At 42.8% G+C, this 8,427-nt stretch overlaps 1 pseudogene; it reads right to left on the bottom strand.

Annotated features, from left to right (window-relative positions):
- Positions 1 to 1,166: 1,166 nt before the first annotated feature.
- Positions 1,167 to 8,046, bottom strand: LOC123158910 (serine carboxypeptidase-like 26; annotated as a pseudogene).
- Positions 8,047 to 8,427: the final 381 nt, after the last annotated feature.

Here is an 8,427-nt window from a genome sequence, read left to right as displayed (position 1 = left end):
ACCCCAATTTACGGGTGCATCAGAAGCTGCTCGCCTCCGAGGAATGTGTTGATCAACTTCAGGCCTCAGCTGGCTTGTCAAGGAGCACTAGGTGGCCTGCCCCTCTGACTATCACCATGATCATGCCATGGTACTCCACAAAACTCTGGGAAACCTACATTTTTGCCCCACATGTCAGCACCACCGGTCAATAACGATGGCCGGTTCAGTTTGTTCAGTTCATGGTGTGTTCAGAGACTTCAGGCCTGCTTATCAAGGTACCAAGGCTGCCACGGGGTCTTGGTCGGTAGGTCGAGTGCCTCAACGCGGTATGGAGAGCCGATCACCGTCACCATGCCATATGCACCGCTGCTGCGATGGTAAATAGAGTGGGATTTAGCAATTGTCAATGTCGTGCTCATAATTACTTCCATGTAGAAAAAGAATAAATATGCATCTTACAGAAGTTAAAAATGACTTGTTGAAAATCTAACGAGAAGCACACCTGTAGAGCCAAACTCTCAGGCCAACTTTGATGAGCTTGGAGTACATTGATAGGACCGAAAACACCTAGATATTGTAGGATTTCATGATAGGGTTACTGCACAAAAAACTGTATGACTAGAATGAACGACTACTCTTCTTTATTTATAAAATATTATAATGAAAAAACAAACTAAACAGCTATTGGTTGATTCCCGTGTAGACATGATATTTTCTTGGAAGCAATCCACCGAAATTCACATTGAATGCTTTATGCACATCTTCCCTGTTGAAGTAGTCTTGCGCATTGAATGAATAGCATATAGTGGCGGAGCTACACCAGAATTCTTGAGGGACGAAACACAAAATGTGAACCTTTGAGGGGGCAAAATACTAAATTTTCTTCCATCTAATCTGTCTATTCATTATTTCATTCACAAAATTTTCTAAGGTGGGGGAGGGGCATGACCGCCTGAACTACACTAAGTTCTAGTGGTAGCATGGATCCAAGAACACCCGGGGTCACGTCAATTCCATCTCATATCATGCTAGAGATACACATAATTTTTGGATGAAGCTCAAACGTGAAGCTAATAGTTTCCATGTAACATTACCTCATTAGTCGCCAAGAATGCCGTGTTAGTGGATGAGGATGAGTTCAGGTCCAATAGGCACTTGGGGCCACAGACGTTGTATTCGCCAATCTAGCTGTAGTACTGATAGACGATCATCATGATATTTTTATTGTCATCAATCCAGTTAGAGGACTTGAAGTCACATTTTTGGTTGATACATTGACAAACTGTGTCTGACACAACCGCGTGGATCCATGCGTAGTCAGCCAACCCTTTATAGTCATAGTGATCATCGATGACGGGGTTACCAACCTATAGCGTATATATCCATTTTGAATGTTATATTCCGGCAGTGCTAAATTTCTTAAATCTGAATTCTAAACCTGAACCTAGTAGACCGGCGGTAACAGCCCCCCCCCCAAGCAATACACATCGCCCCGCCTCTATGTAGAACTCTCTGCCCTTGTACTGAGGAAACCTCTTGAACCAATTCATCAGGAAACTATAAGTGTCCCCAACTACAAAAAGGATGGCCCAAACTTCCATTTGTGAACATGTAATTATTACATAGCAACACAAGGTCAATGTATTTTTTGGGAAACAATATGCAATTATCACTTTACCTAAAAAACTGTCGTCACTCTAGTAAGGTCAAATTATGTATTGGTGTAGGAGAAGCCAACCCCAAGAGGAAACTCCAAGAATACCAAGTTAGCCTCTAAAAATTACAAACTCAAAGCACTTATCGCAAAGTTATTCATCAAACAAAGGTAAATAAGCACGAAAAGAACCAGGGTTTCAAGAAGAATTCATGCAAGCATGAATGCTCATCACCTTTGTCCCAAGTATATTTGTTGAAGTCTAGTGCTTCTCCTTTTTTGACAACTCCGAGAGGCCCTAGCTTAGTTGTAGCCCCATAGCCAATCAACAAGCAACCTGATCCTACAAAATAAAATTTATTTCACAGAAATATACTTTGTGCGTACAAAATAAGATGAAAAAAATCACATTGAACAAAAAGGATTTGGTATCAGTAAATCCAAGAACAGAGGTCCTAGAGCTACTACCTCGGTCCTGTTTTAGTTAATGCTTGGTCATTATTTTTCTCTTTATTTGAGGTACTTGGTCATTCTTTGTAGCAAGTCAAGATGCAACCCAAAGTATTCCACAACCACAAGGCAAATGAGTAAATGGCTAACCAAGAACAAACTCTAGAAGCAGTAATAAACAATGAAAGTTATGCATGTGGCAGTAAAAAATCATACCACAACTCAACAATGCACAATATGCACGACATTTTTCAGTTAGCTAATAAAACAGGAGAAACTCACTGGTACAGCGAGGTGCTATACAAACGGTTTTTAACCCATTTTTCGCAATGGCATTTGGAACTGTCACCAAGTGAGTGACTGTGATAGGGTGGTCCTTCCCACACAACCCAGAAACCGTCGGGGATAGGGAGCCACCCAGACGCTACATCCTTGCAACTCATTTGTGCTTGCATTGCCATCGCAGTCTGTATTATGTGGTGCTGCGGTTACGATGTGCGGCCCATCACAAACGGTTCATGATTATAGAACTTGTATGATAAGCAAACAATCACACACATTCGCTTTTCACAAACTGTGTGCAATAACTAACTAAAGATCAACTAATCATCATATGAGTGTCGGACAAGATTATGAAACATCAGACCATCGTAACATCATCATACATGACAACTATCGCACACGCTATTTTGTGGTGCAACGTTTACGATGCATACCACATCAGAAACAGTTCATGGTTGCGAATCGTGTATGATAAGGCAACTATCACAAATGTTTAGTTTGCCCGCCCTGTTTGTGATATTGTCTGACATCGCACATGCTTTGCAAACGGCAACTGTGTGCATGCTTGCAGACATTTTCTCTCTGTGAACCATGTCGGATTATGGTGTATATCACAGATGTTTGTGTTTACCAACCGTGTGCATCATAATGACCTGGAGAGCATAATTCAACCGTAACTTAATTGCTGTTGTTTCAAATTGTACCGGATTTGAATTTGAATGTATGCTATAGCTTTATTCATATCCATTAGGTTCAAACAACCAATGCATTATTCGATTCATAGGTACATATGTTCAAGAATTACATAAGAGACAAATAAAGAATGATGAACGATAGTTGTATACTTGTATTATTAAATACGGTAAAGAAAGAGGCGAAACACATTCTGGTTGCTAAACAAGGTGAAGAGAAATACCCATATTTGCCCTCCTCCATGCACAAGGCACGCACGACTCTAGCCCAACCCCTTGTGATGGACGACCACCCATCCTTCACGGTCTTCATGAAAACATCTAGATAATCATCGTGTTCTGGTAGAAATACTTTAACCTTTGCATGCCCACCAATCATGTAGTTTGAGAGGTAATCTTGAGTAAACTGATTTGGGAACCACTGCAAAGGAAAAAGATTCAGACATTGTCATCTAACACAACTCATTATGGGCAGTAAAAAGAAGGCTACAGAGTTCTTACTTACCATCCTGCAGTTTGCTATTGTCTTGGATAAAGTGTAAACAAATAGTTTAATTGCCATCTTTTGACCCATTTTACTAACAATCTTTATCAGCTTCCTCACTTGATGTTGGTTCATCGATATCTCATTCCCACATATGCAGAAAGGGTCGAAGCGCGACTCTTTACCAATGACATATGTACCTAAAAGCAGCATGTCAATTTTAGAAGCTAAACAACAATTGCACAATGATGTAGGACAACACTCTTTTATAATATTTTGTAACATCCAACATACTCATATATTAGATGAATTAACATCTTACATTATGGGTCGGAAGGAGTTTATTGCATTTTTACAAATTATCAGCTGATTAACTGTTGTTGTATCCATGGGTTAGAGTTAGTTTGAGCTAGTTTGGGCTCAAATAGCCCTGAAGTATATCCAAACATGAGGGCTAGTTTGATCTAGTTGCATCTAACTCACCAAAAAAACTATCCCACCCAAGAGGTGCTAATTGGAGCTAGTTCTCCTAGTGCGTTTATTGTCAATCTAACCTTGTCATCCAAACACCTCTTTGGATGGAGTTAGTTCAGGGTTAGTCATGAGCTAGAAACTAACTCTAACCTCTAGCTAAGTTGAGTATCCAAACAGGACTATGTTGTTGTTGCTGCTGCTCTTCAACGTATATCTAGACATCATCAGAATTAAGGTAACACTCTTCCTTGTTGCTATGTAGCCTAGGATTTCATATTTAGACATTAAGTATAGTTCATGTTGCTATGTAGCCTAAGATATATTACATATGGCCCTAGTTAATGTAACGATAAATGGGTTACAAATATATTCAGTTAAAAGTTTGATTCACTGATTAGTCCCTTATCAGCCCCGGTTTATATGGTACCAGCTACCGATATCCTGAACAATGAGTATATATAAGCCATGGGATGAAACTAGCCTCGATGGAAAACAACAGTCATTCCCAAAATTGTCTTGTGCAGGTAAATCGAGAGGCATGTTAAGCACAACAGGCTAAACATCAACCAAATATATCCATGGCAGACAAAATACTCTCCAAAAGATAGCTTCAGTGTGCAGGTTTAAGCACGCTAGTAAAGCAAAACAAGTGGAAAGGTGTGTTAACTACAACAGGCCTAACATTTAACAACAAGCAAACATAGTCATTCAAATTGGTATTGTGCCGGTCTAAGTACACTGGTTATTGTTAAATAAAAATGGAAAGGCGTGTTAACTACAAGATGCAGCAACCAAATGTAGTCAATCATAGTGGTATTGTTGAAATTGTTATTGATGAAATTGAACTGCACAGTTCATACTTGCACATATAGAACATCACATTATGAATAACTGGAATAAACAAGGCATACTATGAACAACCAAAGATAGCATTTGGAACTGGACATATGCTAACTACAAACAATTAAACAATAAAAAAACTTTAAAAGAGGCATATGCTAGCTATAACAGGCTTAACAACAAGCAAATATATGGATTCCTATCGGTATGTTTAAAACTGGATTGATGAAATGTACTACACAGTAAATAGTTGCACATATAGAGCATCACATTGTGAACAACTAGAATAAACAAGGCATACTGCAAACAACCAAATATAGCAATTAAAACTGGACATATTCTCACTACACTACAAAAGGGACTTGACAAAACAAATCATGGGTTCCCCCTGTGAAGAGGCACAGCAAAACAAATCATGGGTTTCCTCACTTGTCATAGATGGGCTCATTCTCGTGGGAAGAGCATGGACCCTGGATGCGCTCCATGTTGTCGTAGATGGGATCCTTCTCCTTAGGAGAGCACGGCTGTAGGGTGCCCTCCCTGATGTCGCACACGAGCTCTTTCCCCTTGGAAGAGCAGGTGGGCTCTTTCCCCTTGTAAGATCCGGAGAGGGTGCCCTCCTCGTGGTCGCCGTCAATGAGGTCTGACTTTGAAGCTGTGGATCCCAAGCCAGCGTCACAGAACGTGTCCTTCAGAAATGACAAAAGGGGCTCGATGGTGATGTAGGATGGCAAATTCTTGACAGCGAGATAGAGGAGATCAGCGGCGGGGCCATGGATGAGATCGACGGTGGTTGAACTCGGGGGATTGGGGTGGTCTACTTAACCTATGAGATAGCTCGCGTCAGGCCGTCGCTGTCAACAACCTCGATGTCGAAGCCGGCGTCTATGACATACCCGCATACTCTAGCCCGGTGATTGAGTGTCTACGGCCAGTAACGGTCATCAGCTTCCTCGGCAACATCGAGCGAAGAGACCATGATACACCTCTTTTGGGCCAGTCGCTCCTCGAGCTCCATGGGAAGCGTAGCTGGGCTTAGGCTGCGACGCTCTAGAGTGGGGGATGGGGATGAGGATGGGGATGGGGATATGTGGGAAAGGGGGCGTTTGGCAGGTGTCATCTAAGAGACTCAGGGCGGCCTGGGTATGGAGATCGGTGGGTAAGTTGCACGGGCAAACTGGTAGATGTTGACAATGGAGGCCTTGCGGCGGCGACCTTGCTAGGGTTTTGAGCGAGGGAGGTTTTGGTGTGTGTGTCTGTGTGTGTGTGTGCACGTGTGTGGAGGGGGGCGAGGTGTGTTTGAGGAAATTACGCGGCTATTGAAAATTCTACTACGCAGGAGTGAAATGCCGGGGCTATTAAAAATTTGGATGATGGTGCATCGCACATGGTTCAGAAATAACAACCGTGTGTTATGAAACAGAAAAACCCTCGAGGCGGGCAAATATTTTCGAGGGATGCAGGCAGGAGTGGGAACAAGAAACATCACACACGGTCGAAACATAATAAATGTGTGTTACTAAAAGAAAAAACCTGCAGGTGGGTAGATATTTTTTAGAGGGGTAGCCTCATGGAGCCAAATGTACTGTGCAGATGTGCATGACATGAGCACTGGCATGGCACACTGTTAGTGTGAGTGAACCGTGTCTGTTGTGTCATCCGACTTGTCTAATGTTCATAAATTTGGTGAAAAATGACGCGGGAGAGGGTCAGAACACGAACACACTTGCATGTGGACCAAATATATGTATGAAAATGGTGGTTTGATGTTCAAATACCAAATGCAACTTCGATGTGGCACCTATCGCAAAGCGCATGGTATTGCTTGCCCCTCCTCGTGTCGACATGAAGGGTATCCTAAGATATGAATGCATGCCCCCCCGAAGGTTCACCTAGCAAATCGCAAAGTAGCAGCCCCCCCACACACACTTTCAGTCGGCGGGCTAGAGAGGGCATCTCACCAAGATCAATCGTAAAACAGACCAAGAATAATCCACCTTGGTCGTACAACCTCTCTCTTGTTGATGGTTAAAAGTGATGGTCGTCCATGCGACCCCAGAGATGGGGTAGCTCACCAATAATCACACAAGTAGCTAGTCCCCGAAGACAACCACTGCCTGCGTGTGGCCCAAACATATGTATGGAGAGGTGTGTTTGAATACACAATGGAACAAATTTGATGGGGCACCGTGCTTTTGAACTAGAAATCCCCACACTGAGCGAGGGTTGGTTGATGATGCATATGTATGTCACACCACACTTCAACCATTGACGGGGATTCATGCATGCATGCGAGCATAGTATGCTCTCAAACTTAATTAGGTCTGAATCTGACCTATACTACGATAACACGAACCAAAGGAAGAATCCGCCATGGTAACCTATCTTGTTGCCGGTCAAGGTGATCATGGATATCCACGCGGGCCCACGAATATATAGGCTTGTCACCGATAACCACGCGAGGGAGTGTACCTTTCGAAGACAACCACTACATGCATATGTATGAAGGTGATGCATGCATGCATGTTTGAATACCATTTCACAACATTGATGTGGCACGTGCGACGAAAATCGTACAGTCCCCACACAGAGTGAGATCGGTTCATGACGTGTCGTGGTACTAGCCACTTTGACTCGATGTGAGGGATTCATGCGTACACATGCATGTGTGTGCTCAAACTATATCATGTCATCCCAAAGCATGACCTATATATATACCCTATTACAAACAAAAAAATAATCCCCTCCTAAGTCAAATTAACCTCTCTCATTATCAGGCAAAGTAGTGATGGACCAAGCGGGCCCGTAGATGGAAAGCATCGATATCGCTGATATCCGCTTAAGTGGGTGAGAGAGGACAACCACCATCGCTTTGTATGTGGGCCAAATATATGTTGAATACCCAAAATGCACAACATTGATGTGGTACATGCCTCAAAAACCATAAAGTCCCCACACAGAGCGAGGTTCATGAAGCGTACTACATATGATGGTCCCATTCCCCCTCTTCGACGCATACTATATGCTCCTACCATAATACAACCCAAAAAGAATCCTCCTTTATGGTGAAATTAATTAACCTCTGCCGATGTAGGTCAAAGTGATGCATGCACCAATGATGGCCTCGCGGGCCCACAGATGGAAGCCTCACACGTGAGTGTCCTAGGATAACCACCGCCTGCATGCATGTGGCCCAAAGAGGTGTTGTGTGATATTTGAATAGCCAATTTCACAACTTTGATGTGGCACGTGCCTTGGAAACTGAAAGTCCTGACACTGAGTGAGGTGTACCTATTCACGGGCGCGTACGTATAGTATATATGCTAGTCCCCTCCCACCTCTTCGACATGTGCTATATACTCCCACCATAACACAAACAAAAAAGATTCTACCTTGCTGGTCAAATTAACCTCTCTACCGGCTATTGGTCAAAGTGATGGACGACGACCTCGTGGGCCCACAGAAAGCGTCACACATGAGTATCGAGTGTCATGTAGGACAACCATCGACTGCATGTGGCCAAAACATGTATGTACATATGTATGAAAGAGTTATGTAATGCTTTAAAT

The sequence above is a fragment of the Triticum aestivum genome, chromosome 1A (assembly GCF_018294505.1).
Source record: "Triticum aestivum cultivar Chinese Spring chromosome 1A, IWGSC CS RefSeq v2.1, whole genome shotgun sequence".
In the NCBI taxonomy this organism is placed as follows: Eukaryota; Viridiplantae; Streptophyta; class Magnoliopsida; order Poales; family Poaceae; genus Triticum; species Triticum aestivum.
The sequence above is the reverse complement of the archived record's forward strand: the minus strand, read 5'-3'. Positions and strand labels throughout refer to the sequence as shown.